The sequence below is a fragment of the Gossypium hirsutum genome, chromosome D10 (assembly GCF_007990345.1).
Source record: "Gossypium hirsutum isolate 1008001.06 chromosome D10, Gossypium_hirsutum_v2.1, whole genome shotgun sequence".
NCBI classification, from domain to species: domain Eukaryota; kingdom Viridiplantae; phylum Streptophyta; class Magnoliopsida; order Malvales; family Malvaceae; genus Gossypium; species Gossypium hirsutum.
The window spans coordinates 33483149-33496238 of NC_053446.1; positions in this window are offsets into that span (position 1 = coordinate 33483149).

Below are 13090 nucleotides of genomic sequence, written 5' to 3' on the forward strand. Positions count from 1 at the left end.
ACCTATTTTTAAATTCTTTGCCCAATTTCCTCTTAGTTGTAGAAATTTTCAATCTCAAACCTTATAATTCACTTGTAAAATTTAAAATGAATCTATGGATGATAATTGCGTCTTTTATCTTTCCTCAATAAAATTAGGAAAATTACAATTGATCCTTAAATTTTTCAATCTTTTCAATTTGGTCTCAAAAGTGATTTTCACTATACTAATTCATATTTCCATTAATTCTCATGTAAAATAGGCAATAAAAACCCTTATTTTCCTTTTTAGCTAAATTTACATTTCAATCCTCGAGCTTTTCAAAATTTATGATTTAGTTCTTTCATCATATTATAACTTCTAAAATTCTTTTTATTAAATCTCATATTCAAAATCATTTTATTTTCATGAAATTTATTTTAGTTGTTAAATTTTTTAATTTTTATTAATTTACTATATTCGCCATTGAAATAATATCACGTGTATAACCTAAAATTTGGGATGTTACAAGACGAAGATGGCTTCCATCTACGAGATTAGCTCATGATGATCAATGTAGATATCAAGAATCTAATGTATAGAAATAAAAAGGTGATAAGCTTTCTGAAAGATTTAGAGGGAGAAAACTAGTCAGGGGAAGCAGCCTAATAGTAGTTTTTGAAAAAGAAAGAAAAAGAAAAGGGAGAGTAGGTAGTAAAGAACAATTGGAATGGTGTGGTATTTCTATTGTGGTGCTATGATGCTATGATTATTTTTCAAACTACATTTCATTTTTGCTTTGTAATACATATTCTGTTGGATAGATTGTTTGAATACTTATGTTGCTCATGGTGTTGTGTATTCATTTGTATTGGTTGGGTAACAGATTTGATGTTGAGTTTTACAGGAAAATTGTTAAATGGGGAGATTATTAGAACGTTGATAGTGTAGTTACAATATTTCTTTAGACAATTCAAGATATTATTCATATGTTGTAAATTATGACTTGTATCTTTTAATAATTTTTTTTTGTTGATGTATCAAATATAATTTTATAGTAAATTATAATATTTAAATTATATATAAATTTGAATAATAATAGAACTTAATACAATTATAAATAGGGATGACAAAATATTCGGAATTCGATGAATTTCAACTCAATTCGATTTAATAGGCTCTGTTTTTTATTTTTGAAATTAAGTTTTAGAGTAGGATAAATCGAGTTTAAATTTTCAATCAATTGATCAAGTGGGTTGAATGTATCTTTTATTTTTTTTCAACTAAGGTCACTAATTATATTGAAAATATATCAGATCTGAATGGGGCTGAAAAAAAAAGTCACCATCTCTAATAATAAATGAAATTAAATGTTAAAACAAAATCGGGGTCCAAACATCGTATTCATATTTAGTATTACCATCTTAGGTCATAAAAATTGTTTGGTATTCCCTAATGGTTTTAAGTTAGTTATATAACCTTATCTTTACAATCTTTTAAAAAAAGGCCTCCAAATTTGACACGCAATTTCAACAATAGTATTAAGACTTTAGATAAGTCTAACACGGTTTCTATGTCAAACGAAACCAACTGGCTCTTTAAATTCCATTTATTTTGTTTTTACAAAATTTCTAACAATTTATCATTATTTTTAATATTTAATAATATCTCTAAAGATTTATTAAGATTAATGATTTATCATTATTAAATATTAAATTTATCAACATTTTTAACATTTTACCACTATTTCCAAAAATTTACAGATTTGTAAATCCTTAAAAATATTAGTCTTTAGAAATATTGGAAGCGATTTTTATTTATTGAAGCTCATGGTAGAATTTATCATTTACTTTAATTATATTTGTGTTATCTTAATATATATGGAAGTACTTGAACTTGGTACATTATAACTATTTTGTATTTAAACTTTTTTTTTGATAAAAAGATCTCTTCAGTCCTTCTCAATTTTGAGTTTGAGCAAATTGACCCCTCTAAAAAAATAGAGCAAAATAGTCCCTATCAATTCTGAAAATGAGTGATTAAGGACAATTAATAACAACGTTACTATTTTCCATCCATTTTACATAATATTAATTGGTATAATAATAAATTTAGCCATCAACCTTAACATATTTTATTAATTTAGTCTTGATTTTAACAAATTAAACTAATTTAGCCCCACTCCTTTTAGAATCATTAAGAATTAATAGGGAATTTAGGTATTAAAAGTTAAAGGCAGGGACAATATAGGTATTAAAAATTTAGGGGCAATTTATGTATTTTTGAAAAAAATAATTATTTTAAAATTAAATAAAATTAACTCCCTTTTAGTCATTAGAGCAATTAAGGCAATAAAAGTTAGAAATAGGGACAATTTAGGCAATTTAGTCACATGAGGTTTTTAAGTTAGATTTTGATTTATTTTCTTAAATTTAGATAAATTGAGATAATAATTATTTTAAAATTAAATAAAACTAACTCCCTTTTAGTCATTAGGGATAATTTAGGAAATTTAGTCACTTGAAAGTTGAAATACTAATTCTAATGGGAGAGTATTCTCACACATTTGTATTTCATTCCATTTGATTTTCTGAATGTTTAATCTTCTTTTAAGACTTGAAAGAGTAAAACTATTGCCAAACTATTTCATTTGATTTTATGAATATGTAATGGATCAATGCTCAGAATGGTAGAAGAGATAAAACAAATTAAAAAGAAAAAAAAAGAAAAACATTGGTCAACATTAAACTTCTTTCATAAATTAAGACCGAAATGTTTACAAAAAGAAGGGCAAACTATTGCCATATTTGCCGACAATTCAATACAATTGAACAGATTTGATTTGTAGGCAAATTTACAAAAAAAATTAAAAAATTCAGTGACTGTATGCCTAAATTTAGATAACAGTAGCAATCATAGGCAAATTTACAAAAAATAATCTACCTAAGTTAAGAAATTAGTAACAGTAATAGGCAAATTTACACAAGATCAAAAGGTCAACAAAATAAACATCTAGTTCACAATGTCATCAATAGGTCTATCACAGATGACTCTTGAGTAGAAGGCATCCATCTAACAGTGGTTGGTTTCCTCTTGAATGGGAACTTTTCTCTTGAGGCATTATCTTGTTGGTGAGTTGGGGCAGCTTCCTGCTGAGTTGCAGTCTCTTGCTGAGTTGGGTAGCCTATTGTTGAGTTTGGGTAACCAGTTGGTTATGAAGACCAAATTTGTGTATTTTGACCTATAGGAATAAGTGAAATTCATCAAAGAAATTGCATTTATAAGTAATCTAATGAAGCAAAGGTAGATGACTTACTGGAATGTTTTGGCCAACTTCCTCTCTGCAACTCCTCTTATTGTGACCTGATTTCTTGCATTTACTACACCTTATTTCCACCTCTCTCTTGGTCAGCCTTTCTGTTGTTTTTGGTTCATCGGATTCTTTCTTTCTCACCTAAGTAGGTCTGCCAAGTGGCCTTCTCAGTGTAAGAGGCAGTATTGGCAGCATGTTTGGCACAAACTCTCATTGCTTAGGACCCTTTACTGGCCTTATGAAGTTGGAGTAAATGGCAAGCTGGGTTTGCTTGGTGTACCAGGTTTGTACATAAGTTTCAGGGTATTCATCTTTTACATGAATGACAACCATTGCATGCAAGCAAGGGATGCTAGTGAGATCCCAATTCTGCAGGAGTAGGAATTCTCAACTAGGTCTACCATATGCTGACTGCTTAGACTACATTCAACCTGATATCTGTCCCCACTAGCATGTGATGGAACACACTTAAAAAGCAGTCACTAAAACAATATTAAAAACATGTGATCAGCCCCACCAGTAGTCATACACAAGGCATAAATATATTAAAAAATGGTAGAATAAAGAACTAAAAACAATATTAAAAACAACATATGATCAGCTTTTTCTTAAAGAACTAAAACAAAATAAAGAACTAAGGCAGAATAAAGGCATAAATATATTAAAAATTCATACCTTAGTGAATCTTTCATATTGAGATACAGCTTTTTCTTGATCTTTGGACACAAGATTCCTTTAATTTTTTCAACTTCTTCTTTCTTCTTGACAATCAACAACATAATTTTGGTCCTAATTGTTTCTATCATGGTCAAAATGGGTTTCCATCTTGCTCCTAATATAAACTACCAATAAGCAACATAAAAGATTAGTGAGACAAATTCCTTAATGAACTGCATGTCCTTAATGATTAGTAGGTAACATAAATAATTGGGGTTTACCTTGTTAAAGCATTCAGAAAGATTATTCACCAACATGTCAGACTGACTCCTAATTGAGAAGTGGGACCTTGACTAGTGAGTAGGGTTCTTTTCCTTCAAACAATCATAAGCATGTTGATTGGCATTCTTCAATTCAACCATGACATCCTCAAAATCCCTTAGAGTGCTTACTCTTGTAGCTTTCCAAAGCAAATCTTTCAATTTCTTTGTTTAAAAACCAGCTTTCTTAAAATTGGCATGTAGGTGTCTTGTAACACCATTAACCCGTATCCATCGCCGGAATAGGGTTACATAACATTATTGATCAAACAGAACTTTAAATTATTCAATTCATACATTAATTCCAATATAACATAATTACATTCAATTACACTCATAACGTCCCTTATTCGAGCCCTCGAAGCCCTAAAAATACTTTAGAAACAATCCAGGACTAAATTGGAAACATTTGAAAATTTTCAGAAAAAGTTAGAAAAATTGGACTGTATGGGTCACACGGCCGTATGACTCACTCGGTTGAGAGACACGCCCATGTCTCAGGCCGTTTAACCTTCGAAATAGGGACACACGGCCATGTCCCAGCCTGTGTCCTCGCTCGTGTAACTCTCTCAGTTAGGTTACACGGCCAAATCGCAAGCCCGTGTGCTAGGCCATGTAACACTCGAAATAGCCTCATACTCCCGTGTGCCACGCCCTGTCCTAGGCCACGTAACTGCATGACTTGTGAGCTTTAAACCTTGAACAACAAGTTTACCATATCAAGCTTACTTGGATGCTAAGTAACCATTTACCAACCAAAACACCTATTCAAAGTGACATTATTCAAGCAAAAAACATACAAAATCAACCTATTAAGTGCCTAACCAATGTACCCTCATTGGTAGCACAAATATATACAATTGTACATCAAAATAAAACCTCAAACACAACTTATCAATTCATCAAATCTAAACCTAACCAATGTACCTATTATAGCTACCTCAAATACATATATCATTAACACATGCCATTTCTATTTGAATTGAAACATCTACCTCATTTACATACATTATATAAGTTGGCAATTTACACATAATATCATACTTAGCATTTTACTTATTTCAATACAACAGTAATAACAACACAAAATCCTATTACATGTCATATAAACCGAATCAAACATTCCAAAAACTACTGAATTAAGTTGGATATTGTGACTTGAGCACCGATCTGATCGTCCAACCTTTCGAGTATCTACAAGAACATTAAACAACATAAGTAAGCTTAATGAAGCTTTGTAAGTTCAATGTATTTAAACGATAAATCTTAGCGAAGTAATTACAACAATTCAAACATTAACAATTCAACCACGAAGGTTTCTTGTCATCCAAAATCTCAATCGATAAATCACATACGTTCCATATAATACTCAAATGTATAGCAAATCCATCAAATTCATTAAACAAATTACACTACCGAGATTTCCAATTAGAAGAACGACTTACTTGTAGGAGTACATCGTCCGTCCAAACATAACACGCCAGATGCTCATACGAGCCAATCCCTCCAAAACACGCCAAATGCTCACAAGAGCTAGTCCAACCGAAACACGCCAAACAAAGAGTATAACACGAGAGTTCGCAACAAAGGCTGAACCTCGGTTTACTCCAGAAAGATATACAAAAATCACTCCACAACTATCTCCACCCCAATCCCCCAAAACACACCAAATTATGACTGTACTCTATCACGTGTTCAATCTAATCTGAACATCAATTTCAACAACTTGTCTCAAATAATCATTCATTATCAACAATTGAATACATATATATATTGTACCAAGTTATACTATTCAAAAATTCATATAGATGTTAAATTCTAAACCGTACTAGCTTACCTGGACTGAAATGTAGTAGTTGTTGAAGTTCAGGGACTATTTCGTAATTTTTCCTTTTCTACGAATATCTACGGGATCTTGATCTAACGTATAAAATTTCTCAATTATCAGCTTACATTTCACATTTCGATCCACTTGACAATTAATACCCTTTTATTTTTCAAAATTATACAATTACCCCAAACTTTTACATTTTTTGTAATTTAGTCCCTAAAACTGAAATTCATCAAATTAACAATTTTTCTCTAATAAAAATTCTATCCAAATATAATAAGCCCTTAAACAGTCCCTAATTAACATTAAATTCACAATCAAACCCTAAAATTTTTTCATTTTTACAATTTAATCCTAAAATCAAAATCTAACAAAAATCACTTTACAAAATCAACAAACAACACAATCAAAGCTTCAAATACATGATATTCGTAAAAAAATCAAGATTCATCAATGAAAAATTATAAAATTTTGAATAGATTCAAAAACGGAGGTACAGGCTAGCTGGACCTAGTTGCAATGATCTCAAAAACATAAAAATTACAAGAAATGAACATCAAATTCACTTAAATGCAATGAAAATAAGAAACCAAAGCTCCTTCACCATAGCTATGGCTATTCGACATGGAAATGAAGAAAATTTTTTGTTTTTCACTTAATTTTGTTTTAATTTTGAAAATTTTACAAAATTGACATTATTACTTATTTTCTTTACATTTTTATTTAATTATTAATCCCATTACCGTCCACTACTAACTAATGAGGTCTAATTGCCTTGTTGATCCTTCCACCTTTATTAATTAAGCTATTAGATCATTTAAATCCAATAATTACTAAGTTTTGCAGCTTTTATAAATTAGTCATTTTTCTTTAATTAACTATCTAAACATTAATATTTCTAAACCAAATTTTAATACGGTTCTAATGACTCTATAAATATTCTAAAAATAATATTTATAAGTCGATATGACAGAAATTTTTGGTCTCGAACCACTATTTTGTCACCACTAAAAATGGTTGTTACATATCTAACATAGTGTCTTATTTAGGAAACAACATAGATATTGCTTCTAAAAGTCCCTTCAAATAGAAAAAAATAATGTAATTCTTTGACTTACCATCCTAATTAGAAACAACATAAAACAAAGCAAACAAATGGAGTTTTACCTTCTGTTTGTCAGACATGAGAGATATCTGGTATGAGCTCACAATTTCCAAGTCTAATACGAGCAACTCCAAGAACCAGAGCCATGATGCTTGGTTTTCACTTTCGATAGCAGCATATGCAATATGATAGATGTCATTATTTGAATCTATCCCAACAGCTGCTAGTAAGTAGCCACCAAAGTAACCCTTCAAGAAACATCCATATAAACCTATTGTCCTCCTACAACCAACCCTATACTTATTTTTGCATGCCTGTACACAGACATACATCCTTTGAAACAACCTATTATCCAAATAACATATTGTTATTGTTCCAACATTTTGGGTCCTAACCTCCAACAAGTACTCATAAATCTTCCTATATTGAGCTTTATGAGCTCATTCAAGTAATTCCAATACCCTAAGTTTAGCCCTCCTACATTTGGTTAGTGAGACAACACAAAGGAAATCTCTTTTGACATCTTGTTGCAATAATGTTAAAGAATAATCAGGATTAGCAATGAACTTTTCTTTATAATGTTGACCTATCCAAACTGAGGTTACATTCTTATTTTTATATAATTTAGAGCAAGTATGCTTAAGGTTTGAACTCCTAATTTGCCAAGTTTGGTTATTAGGGTTATTAGGGTGTAGTCTAGAGATCCATATGTACCAAGAACATTTTGAACTACAGACTGCCTTTAACCTCTTTAGATAGTTTTTTTGGGAACTTAATAAAATAACTATTTAGACTACCATATTGCTTGGAGCTTCTTTTAATTGTCTTTGGACCTAAATAACATTCCAACCTGAAGTTTAGGATTGCTCATGTCATTATCTGGGTTGAACTCAGACCAACTTTGGCCATCTGAGTTAGATTCATGTGCACTATTTAACCTCCTAGAATCATCACTATCACACAATTCCCCTACTTCTATATCTTCCATGTTTAAACCATCTAAAATTAACCCTAATCCTATTGGACACATCACTAACAGATACATGACTATCAGATACATCAAAACTAGACATTTCTTCTCCACTCTCATTAAATTCATCATCAATTAAACCTGCCAAACAAATTTAACATCAATAAAGGCATTTACTACAACGTAGGCAATGACAGAAATAACAAATAAAAATACAATTTAATACAATTTAGCAATAATATATAAACTTCAGGAATTATACAAATATAACCTAACTCATTAGTATGGCTATAAAATAATTTATCCAAATAAAAATTAAAAGTAAGATGGAAACAAAAAAAAAATCATAGTTATTTAAATTTAACCTTTTCTTTTCATATAGTAATTTTATTTTCAACTTATATCCTTCCTTTAGATCCATAAGACGACTAATAGAGCAGTTCATGCCTTTGCAAAGGTAGCATTTATGTTATGTTAATTATAATTTTTGGGATTCAATTCCAGACATTGTGATTTCAAATGCTATTGAATGTAGGACGTAGTAACGGGTTTGTAAGCCAAACTTATCGGTTTTGTGAGCCAAACTTATTGGCTTGAGTTTTTTTAGTAAGATATTGGCTTGTTCTACTCTGTTTGGTTACATGAGTGTTTGCTTTCCTAGTATTTGATCTTTCTGCAGGAAAAGAAAATGATAGTATACATAGAAAATATATAAAATTAATTTTGGAGAACACAATTTATTTTAAAAAATATTTTTTTTGTTTCATAATAAATTTTAAAATAGTTTCGATTTATTTAAACTAGAAGATAATAACTTTAGTTTTTTTGAAAGGGAAGAAACATGGCAAACTTATTAATTATATTTAATGGAACACTTGTTTATCTTGCTCTTTCAAAAAGACCTACTATTTAAAATAATAAAAGTCATAAAATTTGATTACTTACAAACAATTTCATTGTAACAATCATATCAAATGGCACTTATCTGAAGATAATAAACAATAAAACTTTACATTTATAATAACTCAAAAGTTAAATTAATATTAAATATCGTTTATACATAACTAAATTTGAAACTATTCTAAAACGTCACTTTTAATCATTTTCATCCTTTAATTTAAATGTTAACATTTTTATGTAACATAAATTTATTACATTTAAACATCATAACATTTTTTTTCATACTAGTATATGAACTTGAGAAAAGAAATGATACATTTGAAATTTTAATTTATCTTAATAAAATAGCAATATATTTATAATTTTTTTAATAATTATAATATTTAAATGTTTTTATTTGAGTCTTAAATATAAAAATAATTTCTATTATGAAAATATAAAAAAATTAAAAATACTTAAAGTGTGTTTTATTTCAGAAAATAGAAGTTGCTTTCGTTTTTGTTTATTTGAAAGATGAAAACATTCAAAAAAAATGTTTGGTTGAAATATTAAAAAATAGAAAAAAAATGAAAACGAAAATATGTAAAAATTAGAAAACAAAAGAGATATTTTATTATTTTCGTTAAAATGTTTTAAAAAGTTGAAAATAAAATGCTAAAACTTAAATTTAATTGATAAATTGATCTTATTTAGAATAATTTTTTTCTAACATCTCTCGACTTAGTTCAACTCCATATAAATGCCACATTTTCAATATATATATATATAAAAGGTAAACAACTTATCATCAAACCATAAAGAAAGAAGCTAAAATAGCTTGTTGAGAAAGTTGTTGTTGCTTGTTCAATGTCTTGTTAACAAAATTGTTTCTTTATTTGGGCTGTAAATAAGTTTTTTTGGTGAAAATAATAAATATCAAACTAATTACATAATAGTATTCTAAAAAGGAAAAACAGTTTTATTCTTGTCCAATTCCATTAAAGTGTGCGTCATCAAATGAGGAGCATCGAACACTTGCAAATTATCTGTTCAGATCAAGGCTTGTTTAGCTAGACAATCTGCAACTTGATTTTGATTTCTCGGAATATACAACAAAAACAACTACTTTTCTTGAAATAAAATACTTTGGATTCGCCTAATTAACGTTGAATTCGCCTCAGTAGAGGTACTTTCAAGTATAGCTTTAACAGCTTCCAAACTATCAGATTGTATGATGACTTCATCGTGACCCCTACGTTGAATAAGCCTGAGACCCTCTAAAATGCCCAAAAGTTTAGCATTAAAAATAGAACATTTTCCAAGGCGACGATTGTACCCAAAGATCCAATCTCCATTAGCATCACGAACAACTCCTCCGGCGGCTACATTTTTAGATTCTAATTGCACTGCCCCACCAGTGTTAAGAAAAATCAAATCTTCAAAAGATTCCTCTTCAATGGGAGGTTTAAAACTACCCTTAAAATCTACTCTAAGAGTTGAAAAGAGTTGATTCGCCCAACTTAAAAAAAATTGAACAATCTCTCTCGAGCTTCAAGATCTTCCTTGAAAAATGAATAAGTTACGGTTCTTCCATAAGCGCCAAATAAGATTCCAAAAAGACAAGCCCAAGTGGATCCTTCCTCATGAACCATGCTAGTATTCTGCAAGTTAGAAAGAAGCCAATATTGTGAATTAGTAGAGAAAAAATTCAATAAATAATTACCTGGGATGACTTGATTCCAAACGTCCTTAGCAACAGCGCAAACTCTCAAAATATGTAAAATGTCCTCCGAATGGAAACCACAGATGATGCAAGAAGGGTCAACCGCTAAACCCCGTCTAACTCGTTCCACGTTACTAAGGAGCTTTCCTTGTAAAGCAGCCCAAATGAAAAATCGAACCCGTTGAGGACCTGGTAGCTTCCAAACACTCTTTCATTTATCATCTTTCAGATTCCAATCACCTTCCTTTAACATCTTGTAAGCTGATTCAACTGAAAAAACTCCAGCCAAAGTGTGGCTCTAAGAAATTTTATCAGGGTTGGCAGATGGATGAGGAGGCAGAATGCCCTTAATAAGCTGAATCACATCATCTGAAAGCCAAACCTAAAAAGGATCAAGGTTCCACGAACCGTCATCAGTGATCATCTCATTAATGAGGCAATCTGAATCTTGATTATCATTATTTAGAATATGTCAAAACAAAAGCCCCACACTCGGGATCCAATTATCCCTCCAGCATCGAATTTTATTTCCAACTCCAACGGATCAAAAAAGATTTTCACGAAGTAATGGCCAAACTTTAGAAAGAGACCTTCAAAGAAAAGAACTTCTGTCCCGAGCAATGCAATTCGGCAAATCCTCCTTCAAATGATACTTCGACCGAAGCACATGAACCCATAAAGCATCCTTGTTAGACACAATATTGAAACCCAGTTTCAAAAGAAAGGATAAGTTTTGATTATGAAGTCTTCTCAGCCCTAGACCACCACACCACTTTGGTTGACAAATTGAATCCCACCCCACAAGCGACATCTTCTTTCTGTTGTCCGAAGATCCCCAAATAAACTGCTTCACCAGAATTTCAATCTCATCACTGATTTTCCTAGGAATCATCATTGATTGCATAAAATAGCTAGGGATGGATAAAAGAACCAACTAAGCTAGAGTAATACGACTAGTAATGGAGAGTTTTTTGGAGTCCCAACTGTGTAGCTTCCCCCAAATTTTTTCAACCACAAAATTCATAGTGCTATTTGTCACCCTTTGATGGAAAAGAGGAACCCCAAGGTAATGCCTGAGATCGTGAACTTTTTGAAAACCAAATAAGGAACTGATCATATCAGTTAAAGAAACATCCACCCCCATAGAGAAAAAAATGTTGGTCTTCTTTGCATTAATAAGATGCCCAGAGAAACTGTAGAATCGATCCATAATATCTTTTATGATCCTGCCATGCACCAAGTTTGCTTTGCTGAAAATAACTAGGTCATCTGCAAAGAAAAAATGTGAGATAGGCGGCCCATATCGAGAAAGTCATACTGGGTTCCACTTTCCCACCAAAATAGCTGAATGAATCATATGACCAAGCCATTCCATACAAAGCACAAAAAGATAGAGAGAGAGCGGGTACCCTTGTCTAATACCTCTAGCTGGTCTAAATTTAGACAAAGGGACACCATTCCACATAACCTGCATAGAAGAATTCAAAATAGAGGACATAATAACTTTACTGAGATACATAGGAATACCTACTGCTTGGAGAGAAACATGAATAAAGTCCTATCTCACTCTATCATAGGCTTTCTTCAGATCAATTTTAATTGTCATCCACTTCCTTTTTTTCCTAACATCTCATGGAGTGAATTACCTCTTGACCAATGATAATGTTATCGGTTATGTTCCTTCCTGCAATAAAGCCAACCTGTTCCTGCGCAATAATTTTTGGGAAAACATACTTAAAACGTTAGCAACTACCTTCATTACCAGCTTATAAAGGACAAAACAGAGGCTTATTGGACAAAACCATCCAAACCTTCTGGATTTGCCACCATAGGAATGAGAACGACCAGGGTGTTATTCAAATCAGCCTCAATAGAGCCCCCATTAAACACCTTTCTGAACCAATCACAAACTACCCCCCAATTTTACTCCACTATTTTTGAAAAATGAGGGCATGAAACCTGTCACTTTCCGGAGCTTCAAGAGGAGCCATATCAAAAAGGGCATTCTTAATTTCATCATTAATGACCGGCTTCCCAAAAAATTAATATCATCACGCTCCAGTTGAGGAAACTTACTAGGAGGAAAAACATCAATAACACCAAAACGTTTCCCATAGAGCTTTTGGAAAAAAGTATTCACCTCAGCCTCAATAGCATCCGGGTCAAAGATCCAATCCCCATCGTTATTCTGAATAGCAGTTATGTGGTTACTTTTCCTTTTTTACAGAGTTCGGGAATGGAAGGACTTAGTGTTACGATCACCCAAGTGTAACCAATCACATCTCGCTTTTTGCTTCTAAAGGAGTTCTTCATGATGTAAAACATTCTCAAGCT